Genomic DNA, 12,815 nt, shown 5'->3' with positions numbered 1-12,815 from the left:
GTTTTCGGATCATCAGTACACTCAACCGAGAATCGTTTCTGTCGGACGCGTCCGATTTGAGAACCGATGACCTGATTCTCGTTCTCGAGTCAAGAACCGGTTGCTTCGGTTTTCGGATCATCAGTACACTCAACCGAGAATCGTTTCTGTCGGACGCGTCCGAATTGAGAACCGATGAACTGATGATACTGCGCATGCGCGATTCAGCTTGAAGCCAACTCACTCACAGCATGTCTGAACCGAAGGGATTCTTTTGGTGATTGATTCTGATTCTGTACTAGTAATGTTATGAGCGCGGGTATTTCGAGGGCTTGGATGAAGGGCAATCTGGTGAAACGTAAGTTCATTTAATAACAAATAATCCCCAATCCCCAAATTGTGGGAAGTCGTGGCCTAATGGTTAGAGGGTTGGACTCCCAATCTAAGGGTTGTGAGTTCTAGTCTCGGGCCGGAATTGTGGGTGGGGGGAGTGCATGAACAGCTCTCTCTCCACCTTCAATACCACGACTTAGGTGTCCTTGAGCAAGGCATCGAACCCCCAACTGCTCCCCGGGCGCCGCAGCATAAATGGCTGCCCACTGCTCCGGGTGTGTGCTCACAGTGTGTGTGTGTGTTCACTGCTCTGTGTGTGTGCATTTCGGATGGGTTAAATGCAGAGCACAAATTCTGAGTATGGGTCACCATACTTGGCTGAATGTCACTTCACTTTCACTTTCACTTTCATCGCAATGGATTATGTTTAGTAAGTGGATCATGGTTTCTGCGCTGATGACACCTAATTTATTTACTTTATATCTTCAAGACTTAAATCCTCATATGCACATTATTGCTGTTACTGTATTTAGGTGTTGTTGCAAAACTCAAATGTAAACTTTTCATGATTATGAGGTTTTAACTGACTAAAGTTATGATTACTGACTTTATATATTTGAATGTTTGATAGATGTGACGCCATTATGTCATCGCCAATGACGTCATTACGTCGAGCGTGAAAGAACCGATGAACCGGAAAAGAATCGAACTTCCCATCACTAGGATGTGTGTGTGTGAGTGTGGATATTTTCCCTCTATCGGTTAAGCGTGGGGACACGGCCGTGCTGTTCGCTGTAGGTGAAGTACCATCGCACCCGTTATTGAGCAGCGCCGAGTCGTGACAGTGCAGGGGAAATACGGGCACTAATTATCTCCCTCCCAGAATAACTCAAATCATCCAGAGAGACCCCGAACCACCTGCTTCTAATCCTCACGTTCCCAGAACGGTGCAGAATTAAATCATTTATGGCAAGAAATCGTCCTTTCACCTCAGAAAGTCATTGCATGTCTGCTCTTCTCATCATACAATGCATGCATATTTATGCATAAATACAGTGAAAGCCAAAGATTGAAACTTTGAATGAATTAAATGTTTTAGGGTTTTAACATTTTTTTTAACAGAAAGGTAAGTTATGCTGTAAAATGGTTATGGAATATTTTTGTATTCTGCATTATTTCAAGATCACTTAACATCTAGCCTATCATGTGAACGCTTTGCACCAACATCAGATTTTATTGATTTCAGTAAGGCACAGATGCAATTTCTTCTCAAATCACATAGCATAACGTAATCAACAGGTTTTACATTTACACTTGTGGCATTAATGCTGTTCATGTGTTATTTAAGCAAAACAAATCATACCAAAATCTAAAATTCCTTAAAAGATTTTTAAATTCTTAAGTTAGTCACTTTCCAGAACCTTCACTCTTTCCGTTCCTGTGTGGTGGAGCAAGCTTGGAAGCTGATCTGCTGAGAATATTACCAGTAATGTTTAAGAAATACTTAAAGGCACAACATGCTTGCGTACTTAAGTACAGGGGCGGACTGGCCATCGGGAGCACTGGGAAATTTCCCGGTGGCCTGACGGTCATTCTGGCCTGCCGGCTGCGGCTGTGTAGTCGATCAGGCTGACGTGCAATAGGCTGGACTATGCAACTGCGAATTAATTGACGGTTTTATGAATCTACGAATCAGGCGATCACAGAGTGAAAATGACACCACCACATGACCAAACATCAGCGAAGCACTGCCTAATTGGCTATATCCAGAGGCAGGCTTTATCTTAAGAAATCGTGCAAAAAATGGAGCCGTAAACGCAGAGGAGCAGAGAGGGGGTGTATAAAAAGGAGAAAAGCCCTGGCCACAGACGCAGCAAATTGCTGCAAAATCCCAGCCATGTTCGCCAGTAAGGGAGCAGGTCTGTCAGAATAACATTATATTTAGTAGGGATGGGACGGTTCACTGAAAAAACCGAACCGTTCAGTTCACCACACACGGTTCGGCACACGCTGGGACCGCTGTTCAACTTAAATCTGACAAAGCATCTGTAATATGGTTTACTATAAATAACACGTGAAACAAACAGGGTTCAGCTAATATATGTTTCTGCTGATGGAAGCGCATTCTGGATTCCCAGACATTACATCAGCGATGAAAAAACCTCTACAAATCATTCACTCTTGTTCAATACTAATACGAACACTGTATCAGTGCATTCTCTTAAAGTGACAGTCTTTATATTAATCGAACAGCAACAGCAAAGAAATCACTCACTACTCTTGATTAAAAATCTTTTTTAACTTTAATAAAGAATAAACTTTAATTTATAGTCCAAAATGCAATGCTGTTTTACATTTGATTACTTTATTTAATTTCTGTACCTAAAAACTAATGCAAGACCTACCTAAAAAAAAAACTGAAAGTCAGTTTATTTTATTTGTATCTTTACTCTGTTGTATTTATTTGTGCTGTTGCTTGTAGTTAGAATATTCTTATTAATATAATAATATAATAATATATATATATATATATATATATATATATATATATTGAAAGTATAGTTTTTCCATAAACATAGCACATACAACAGTACCGAACCATGACTCTAAAACCGTGAAACAAACCAAACTGTGAAAAAGTTGAACTGTTCCACCCTAATATTTACATAATCATTTGGCATATGGACGCTTTCATTCAAAGCGACTTAAAATAGATCAAATCTATTTTAAAAAAGAGTATTTTTTAGTGCCAAAATTGACCAGAAATTGATTTTCCATTTCTAGCCTACCATATATAGCCTAGTGTACAATGCTTATTTATTTTGAAGGTGACGAAGGAAGCAACAGTAGCACTAGTGCTTCTAGTCCTCCTGCTGTTGAACAAGAGAGGGTGGACAGTTCAGCTTTTGAGTCAGAGCAGGAACCTTCAGCTAAAGTTTAAGCTATAAGCAAAACTAAACATGCTGACTATACTCTTAGAAAAATATGTGCTTTTAAGATTTATAAGATCATCAGTAGGACTGTGATCATTGGGACATACAATTGATGGCTGCATAATTAATGTAGATTATTGAAAGTGCTTATTTCATATTGCAGGGAAACTCAATGTGCAGAGTGAGAGAGAGGGGGACTCAGGGAAAGATGATAGAGACAGTGCCTTGATACTTCTTGATGCTTCATTTGATTATTTTTCCCGTCTACAGTCTAAGGATTTTGATTTTTTTTTAAGTATTACCCAATTCAAACAACTGAAAGAGCCAAAGAGTTTAGCAGTCTGGTGGACACATGAATTGGGTGGTGATGACTGCAGCAACAGAGGTGGCCTGGGGTGGAGTCAAATTCCCGGCCTGATTTACTGTCCCAGTCCGCCACTGTCCAAAGAGACAGAACTATTTGCACTGTATTTATCAGTGGGACAATATTCATACAATACTACAACCTAGAAATAATTTGCAGGTCTCAGTAGCACAAATTATGTGCCCAACTACATCTGATTTAAATATTATGCTAACTAACAGTGAGCGGTGGTTTCAGACATTACAGTGCTGCACTCGCACTGACACTTATGAATGAAAATGCAATTGTAAGTGTCTTGACTGTGAGTGTTAATGCAATTAAGAAAAATTGCATTTGAATGATAATTTTGCCAGAGTTTTTGCTTGAACATCTTATACATATCTAATCATTTCTGTAATACATTTTAATTTTGCAATTAACAAAGTGTTAAAATTTGTATTCATTTTACATATTAAAACTAGTGTGTGAAATGGCAAATAAAATTATGTAATTTCATTTTCATTTTGCACCAAACATTGCACAAATGTATTGGAAAATGTAAATGTAAATACAGAAATGCATTGCCATTTTACATATTGCATTGTCATTTTTCATATTACATTTCAAATTGAATATTGCTACCCTTATGCTTCCATAATATAAGTATTTACGAGATTGCTGTTTTTGCATACGTATTATATTGGGCTTTATTAAACTTTATGAAAATACAATTAACTTATATGCAATTAAAGTCAATTTATTGAACACTTTTCACTGTCTTTAAACTGAAATATTAAAGGATTTGCTATCCTGTGGCTCCCTCGTGTGGACAACATCAGTAGTACGGCCTTCATCTCTGATATATATAAAGAGAGAGAGAGAGAAAGAGAGAGAATGATTACACATTTAATGATTGCTTGATACATCCATTTTAAATTCAAATTCACTGAATCGTGGTATCTTATTTTATGCTTTAACAGTTGAATTTTTCATCTTGCATTTTTAGCTAAGCATTAATGATACATTATGATGTCACTTTGTAAATGGTTATTTTACAAATTGCATTCAGTCCTGTGGCCTGCATTAACAGTGTGATTCTCTTCGGTTGTGATTCTGAATCATAATCTAATCATGACAAACTATATATTGTTGGAAAGATCTTAGACTCCTAAAGAGATTTTTCACCACTTCAGGTCAAGGCAGCTGGTATAGTGGTCTTCTGGCATCTCTATGTGGCTATAATGCATCTTGACTTGAGTGTGTTTATACATAGAAAAAATAATAATAATTAAGGGTTCTGTATTGTGCACAGTAGTAATTGGACTCATTATTTCAATTGGTTATCTGGAGTTCTTCTGAAGTGTCTTTTTTTAATAAAACAAAATTGTTCATTACCTTGGCTATTTCTATCTGTTAACATTTTTCTCAAATATTGTTGTTATCTTTAACTATTTAGCATCAATTTATACTGGGATTGTTGTTGTTGGATGTGGTATATTGCTGCATATTCTCCACCAGGTGCCACTGGTTACTTATAACATACAGTAGCAGATTACAGTGCATATGTGATACATAACACAGGAAGAAATCACTGGATGGCTGTGTGAGGCCACTTTTTACCACTGGAGAGCGAAGTTTATCCATACCTTCAGTATGATTCAATATTTTTGTGTGTAACAGTGTGAAGTGCAATGTCTTGAATAGATCTCTTTTGTGTGTGTGGAAACATGACTATGAATGGCTCTCATGTATTGTCTGCATAAGGAAATCTGAAAAAAGTATTTTAACAAAAATATATAAATGGAAGTAGAAAATACAGAAAACGTGTTTGAGGCTATTCCTGTAAATAAACTGCAGATAAAGTGCTGTGTAAACAGCATGAAAAGTCGTTTCCTTTTTAACCATATGAAGGCATATAGATATTGGAACAATATCTGGATAGTAGTGGGTTATAGACCTTTAACAAATAACCATTAAAAAATGGACCTTTAAAGCTTTTCTTCAGCAAAACAATTAATTGGAAATTTATTTATCATCTTTAGAAAAAATAGTACACTCCTACATTTAGTACCTGGTATTACCCCCTTCATTAGAAATAGCTTCCAAGGCATTTCTTATCACTATCTCTTAGTCTCTAGTATAGGCCTATGTTTGATACTCCTGTGCTGTTCAATAAAGCTTTTATTTACACTATTATAACTCTTTATGTAATCAATTAAATGCTATATTGGTGAACAGAATAATAATAATAATAATATTATTTTTAGGAATAATTCTAAGTGGCAAAGTGGAAAACTGTCCTGTGGTCAGACGAACCTAAATGTGAAGTTCTTTTTGGAAAACTTGGATGCGATGTCATCCGGACTAAAGAGGACAAGGACAACTCAAGTTGTTATTAGCCTACATCTCTGATGGTATGGGGTTGCATGAGTGCATGTTGGATGGGCAGCTTACACATCTGGAAAGGCACCATCAATGCTGAAAGGTATATCCAAGTTCTAGAACAACATATGCTCCTATCCAGACGTCGTCTCTTTCAGGGAAGACCTTGCATTTTCCAACATGACAATGCCAGACCACATACTGCATCATTTACAACATCATGGCTGTGTAGAAGAAGGATCTGGGTACTGATATGGCCAATCTGCAGTCCAGATCTTTCACCCATAGAAAACATTTGGCACATCATAAAGAGGAAGATGCGACAAAGAAGACCTAAGACAGTTGAGCAACTAGAAGCCTGTATTAGACAAGAATAGGACAAGATTCCTACTCCTAAAAGTTATAAAAAGAAGAGGGGATGCCACACAGAGTGGTAAACATGGTCTTGTCACAACTTTTTTGAGATGTTTTGGTGCCATGAAATTTAAAATCAACTTATTTTTCCCTTAAAATGATACATTTTCTCAGTTTAAACATTTGATATGTCATGTTGTATTCTGAATAAAATATTAACATTTGAAACTTCCACATCATTGCATTCTGTTTTTATTCACAATTTGTACAGTGTCCTAACTTTTTTTGAAATTGGATTTATTTTTTAATATAGGTCAGAGCAGGACTAGATTAAGCCTTGTCTGTGAAACCATTGGGAAAAATATTAATTGAAGGTACATTTAGAATACATTTAGTGCAATTAAGTTGTGATTATTCACAAGTTAACTCATAACAATCATGTCATGTGATTAATCTGAATTAAATATTTTAATCGATCGAATCCACTATATTTCTTACCCCAAAGCACCTCCTGCAGGCAGAGAATGAATGTGCATTTTCAATAATCCAGTCTGCAGTTTTTGTTCAGACCAATGCGACAATTAACCAACATTAATCCGTTTTTAATAATATAATAATTTATAGTTCTCATTCATCTCTTTTCTTTAAAAAAATTCAAGAAAGTTCAATTGCTATTTTGTGGTCTACAACATGAAATAATAAAAGTGTCTGCTAAATGAATAAGTGTAGATGTAAATGAAAGAATCCCATTATAACATACAGAAAAAAATTTGAAATATTGGACACAACAATGTGGCAACATTGTGCAGGAAAGGAACCTCAAGGTTGGTCTACGTAGGTAAATGTGTGCAAATGTATATGGTCCCATTCCTATATTTGCCTGGGGCCCCCAATTCACTAAATCCGCCCTGGCAATGGCAGTCTTCAAATAATTTATAACCTTTTAAGTTTTAAAAGTCTTAAAGTAAAGGCCCATTCATGTACCAACCTTCTTCTCATGTGGTAGTCAAAAAACACAGAAATATTTATTATATATTGTTTTCATATTTTGTTCAGTGAAATTAATTTGTTTAATAATGTTTTTATTTAATATTTTGTATTTTAGGAGGTACTAAATTATATTTATGCAGTAGTTATAATCTATTGAATTTTTGTTAACCCATTTTTGAGCATACATTTTCTAATTAAACTGTAGTAAATCTTGAATGCTTTGGAACACAGACTTAAGTTTGGTCTCTCTCCAAAAAAATGTACTCAAATACTGTTTTCAAATATCATATGAAAAAAAAAAAAAAAAAAAAAAAAAAAATATATATATATATATATATATATATATATATATATATTCTAACACTTTTTTTAATCTTAACAAGTTGTATTCCAAGTGTGAGGTTGAGATCTCAAAAAGATTTTGTTTATGCAGTACTAAACATTGAGTGAAGAGGGTAAAGAAAGTCACACGGATTCTCAAATCCATCACAATACACTCTTAAATACAGAACACATTTATCAAAAACCATAACATGGCTTTCTCCTATACAAAATTATCATATATAATGCTGAAAAGTTATAGTAGACATTTTGATTGTCTTTTGAGTGGTTTCAGTCATGCACTGTATTTTTGCAAATAAAGCATTTTCCTCTGTGCCTGCATTGTGAAATCAGCCCAACATATTTAAGCAAAAAAACACAACTACTGAATAGTGATTGTTAAACAGATCTTCTCAGAGCATCACCACTTCCTGTCTACTATGACTTCCTGGAAATATCTAATCAGCGCGGTAATCTGACTCACTGACCACAGTTGCTGTTGCTTTTGATCTGCATGTGAGCAAATGTCTGTTGAGCTCCAGGTTAAGTCTGTACCAGACAGCCAGCTCTTTAACCTCCTTTCTGTAAGAAAGGACTCATCACCACCCAGAATGAGGCCGATGAGTGTGGTGTTGTCTGCAAACTTCAGGAGCTTGACAGAGGGGTCTTTAGATGTGCAGTCACTGGAATGGTAAATGGACTGCATTTATATAGCACTTTCAACAGACCAAAAGTGTTTCACAAGTTGCCTCACATTCACCCATTCACACACTCATACACCGACTGCTGTGTCATCCATTCAAGCACCTGGGGTTAGGTGTCTTGCTCAAGGACACCTCGACACAGCCGGGGATTGAACCACCGACCAGTGTTAATTTTGACAGCAAATTCGGATTTAGTCTTAGTCTTTTGAATAACACACCATTTAGTTTTAGTCACATTTTAGTCATCTGAAATGTTTTAGTCTTAGTCTAGTTTTAGTCGACTAAATATCATAAGAGTTTTAGTCTTAGTCTAGTTTTTTTTAGTAGAACAAAGTCAACTTAGTTGACTTGACTAAATGTTTCCATCAGTCTGTTATGGAATGGTATTTATAAAATAAACATAAGGCCTGCTCTCAATGAAAAATATACATGCTCTCTGAAAAAGATATGCATTCGTCCTGAATGATATGCAATGCATATGACATTCTTCCAAGATGAAGTACAGTATTATTGAAATAGACAACCACCTATATTATATTTGTATTGTATGTTCATTCTATTTATTTATTTGTGCTATTTACACAAAGTTTACATTTTTTAAGTTTGTTTTTGTTCATTTAAAATAGCACTGCATAGTCTTCACTGTAAAATAAAATACACAATCAAACCAAAATGTATTCAGACACCTTCAATGTTTCTTACAATATCACAGTTTATTTGCTGTAGTTTAGAAATTGGTAATAAAATATGACAATAACTCGGGGTTAAACTGTGTCAGAACAACAAATTCATCTTGATAATGCCTGATGCAATGCTTAATTTGGTTCAGTCTGTGGTGTGAAAAGGTTGCATTAGCAATTAAAGAAAGAAACACTTAAGCAAAACATGCCCAGGTCCATGATATTATTATTATTATTTTTTTTTTTGTTGTATTTTTTAGTCACTACTAAAACAATATAATCTATTCTATCTAATTTTTGGATTGACTTTGGATAAATTCTTGTTAAAACTACAAAGTAATTCAATCAAGAGCAGTGAGTGATTTACTTTCATTTTCATACATTAAAGACACTGACAGCAGAGCTGAGCTAATAAATTAGGCGCGGTCACTTTAAGAGACAAATGCATCCATTATAAAGATACGCATCCGATTTCTTTGCAACTCTTTACTTTCACTGAAGACATAACTACAGACTTTTTCGAACACACTTTCCAAGACGGGTATTTCGACATATTTAGTATGTATTTGTTGTCGGTACAAAAGCAAGAAGACTTTGAGAGGCGTCTCTGCTTGCTCCCTGAACACCAGAACACCGCGCTGCTGAATTGAGCCAACTTGATGTGTTGAATGCTCGGAGCACGTTATTCTTAAAATACAAATTTCTGTTTTAATAAATGCTCATATTAAAACATAGCATTACACATAAGAAGGTATAAAAATAATCAGTGATACATTTACGACCCCATAAAAATTTGGGTTGCAATGGCATTTCAAAAGGTTGCGTGTAGTTCCCTGTGTAAACAACTTAACTGTTATGAAAACGTCCTCGAAACTGTGCGAATTTCTGCAAACTCATCTTTGTTCTCTTTTCTGTGTAACTGCTGCTGCGTTTGTTTAGCTGTTGCGCTTGCATTTGCCGCGGCTTTTTAAAATGGCTCGGCTGCTTCTACATAGACCAACCTACCCTCAATGATTCGCTCTGATTGGGTCTCTTCTCCATTCGTCCCTCTCATATATTTTCGTCTCATTTTTATTCGTTGACTAAAGTGTCAGTTATATTTCGTCACGTTTTTCGTCATCATATCTGACTTTTTATTTAGTTTTTATTTAGTTTTCGTCCGTGAAAAAGGTTAGTTGACGAATATTTTTCGTCATAGTCTTCGTCAACGAAATTAACACTGCCACCGACTTTCCGGTTTGTAGAAAACCTACATGAACCACTGAGCCACTGCCGCCCCTGTTATAAAGAGAGAAGATCAGTGGGAAGAGGACGCAACCCTGGGGGCCACCAGTTCTGATCATACAGGTGCTGGATGAGAGTTTTCCCAGCCTCACTAGCTGCTGCCTGTCTATCAGGATGCTTTTGATCCACTGACAGACAGAGGTGGCTCGCAGTTAGTTTGGCCAGGAGGAGGTTTGGGATGATATTGTTAAAAGCTGAGCTGAAGTCCCTGAGCTGAAGTATTTGGCCTGTTTATACAATAATCTATTCCCATTTATGCAAGCATTTTCTTTGAGCTGTCTGAGTTTTGCAGTGAACCATGGTTTGTCGTTGTTGTAAGTTAGATGAGTCCTGGTTGAACATATCTTTACAGAAACTGATATAAGATCTCTGAGCTCATCCAGCTCGGTGGCAGCAGCTTCAAAAACACTCCACTCAGAGTGTTCAAAACAGGCTTGTAAATCCTGCTCTGTTTCATTAGTCAATCTTTTTACAGTCCATAAAGCAGGTTTAGCTGATTTCCATTTCTGCCTGTAGGTTGGTATAAGAGGAACCAAACCGTAATCCGAGTTCCCCAAAGCTGTGCATCCTTTATTGTGGTGTAATAGTGATAAAATATTTTCCTCGGGTATCTGGTGGGAAATGTGATGTGCTGTCTGTATTTTGGCAGTTCACGGGAGAGATTTTCTTGATTAAAGTCCTCAAAAATGATTAAAACAGAGTCCAGGTGTTGTTGTTCTGTGTCTATGATCTGATCTGATTGTTTTTGTAAAGCTGTGCTCACGTTTGCTTGCCGAGGAATGTAAAAACTTATGAGAATGAACGAGCAAAACTCCTGCAGCGAATAGAACGGCTGGCCGGTAATGAGAACTTCCAGGTCAGAACAGCAAATCTTCTTTTACACGTTTACATCTGTTCACCACCTTTCGCTGATGTAAAAACATGTCCCACTGCCGTGTGATTTCCCAGTCGATTCTGCGTTGATCTCAGGCTTGGCAACCTTCCTAACCAGTTATGTAAAAGCAAGGAGCAATATTTTCTTCTTCTTCATACTTAACTTTGAACAGCTCAATGACTTTATAGGTGGAACAATTGCATTGCTTATTACGTTTAGCCGTGATGCTCACAGTCTCTGGACTAGACATTTGTTTTTGTATTTTTTTTAGGGATGCACCGAATCCAGGATTCGGATTCGGATTCGGCCGAACACTGGGCTTTTTGACGGGGCTAATATTAGGCTACTGTTCTAATCGTAGCCTATCCTACTGTTGTAAACGAAAACTAAACAGCCTACTATCCATGTGTATTGAGTTAATGTTCAATTACATTAAAATCGCCAAACATATTCAGATTTTTAAAAAGAAAAGAAAAACACTTTTATTTGCGTTGCTGCACTTTTATTGAAAGGTTTTGGTTGTTTACTTGGGTAAGCATAAGCTTGGTAACTGTCCAAAAAGTTTTTCTCACTTGTCATCCTGGCATAACGTTGCCTATTCTTTTTTTCTTTTTCTTTTTTACAGTTAAAATAAAATAAAATGAAAAATACATTGCTGTGGACGTTATTTAAGTCATTAATGTGTTTTACTGTGTTAATGGAATAAGGATGCGAGTAGTGAAGACCAAAAATTTGTTATTTTAATATTACTTATATTTATTTGTGAAGTTTTAGTGCATGATGAAGTTTACTGCATGAGTTAAAGTCTGCATGAACATGTAGGATCATATGACCAGACACAGGGAGAGGAGCTAATTTTAACCATACCAGAAATGTGTATGTAACATGTTCCACTGATGCATAGGGTGGTTTCTTCTTTCCACCAATGTATGTATGTACAAATATACCAACTGATGTAAGCATGAAGTATACATTCTATTTTAAACAAACCAACATGTTTCTGTACCTTGTAAGGAACTTGGTCAATGGTATATAAGCTATGGTCACTGTTAAAGCCTTAGAGAAACTGAGAAACTGAGAAACGGAGAAAGAACATACAGCTGGCAAAGACAACAAGTTTCTCTCCTATGTCTGATACAAGTTTCTCTCCTATGTCAGACAACAAGTTTCTCTCCTATGCCTGATACATATGTCAATAAAGATTTTTGACAAAGCAACTGGTATTCGGCCCTGTGATTAAATTGTAAGGGGACAAGACTGATTTTAGATCAACATTTGGCGTCACGAACAGGATATCCATTTCAGACATTTGTCTCAATTATCACGATTCATCAGGTAAGACATTTTTCTTTTTCCTAAAAATAAATCTAAGTCTGCCTGATGACAAATGTGATGTTGAGACTGTGACTGAAACTGCTGAAAAGAACTGTGTAATTTTAAAATACCAGTTGTGTTGCCAATAAATGTGTCAGACATAGCTAAATTTAAGTTATTCAATTTGATGTAACTAATTGAGTTGTTCTGATCAGTGGACCTCCAAAATATTTGAATGAAGCTGGGGTAAAAGTGGATCTTTTAGAGTAAAAGACCATTTAGTCAAATTTTCAGGAGAATAAGTCGTAATGTGATTTAGCAATT

The 12,815-nt window shown here is 36.2% G+C and overlaps 1 protein-coding gene across 1 annotated transcript in view; it reads right to left on the bottom strand.

Moving 5' to 3' along the window:
• LOC128019537 (immunoglobulin superfamily member 2-like) overlaps positions 1-12,815 on the bottom strand; it is a 119,173-nt gene that overhangs the window by 90,967 nt on the left and 15,391 nt on the right. The gene's annotated exons all lie outside the window — the stretch shown is intronic.

The sequence above is a fragment of the Carassius gibelio genome, chromosome A9, assembly GCF_023724105.1.
Source record: "Carassius gibelio isolate Cgi1373 ecotype wild population from Czech Republic chromosome A9, carGib1.2-hapl.c, whole genome shotgun sequence".
Taxonomy (NCBI): domain Eukaryota; kingdom Metazoa; phylum Chordata; class Actinopteri; order Cypriniformes; family Cyprinidae; genus Carassius; species Carassius gibelio.
This window is presented reverse-complemented; position numbering and strand designations above follow the sequence as displayed.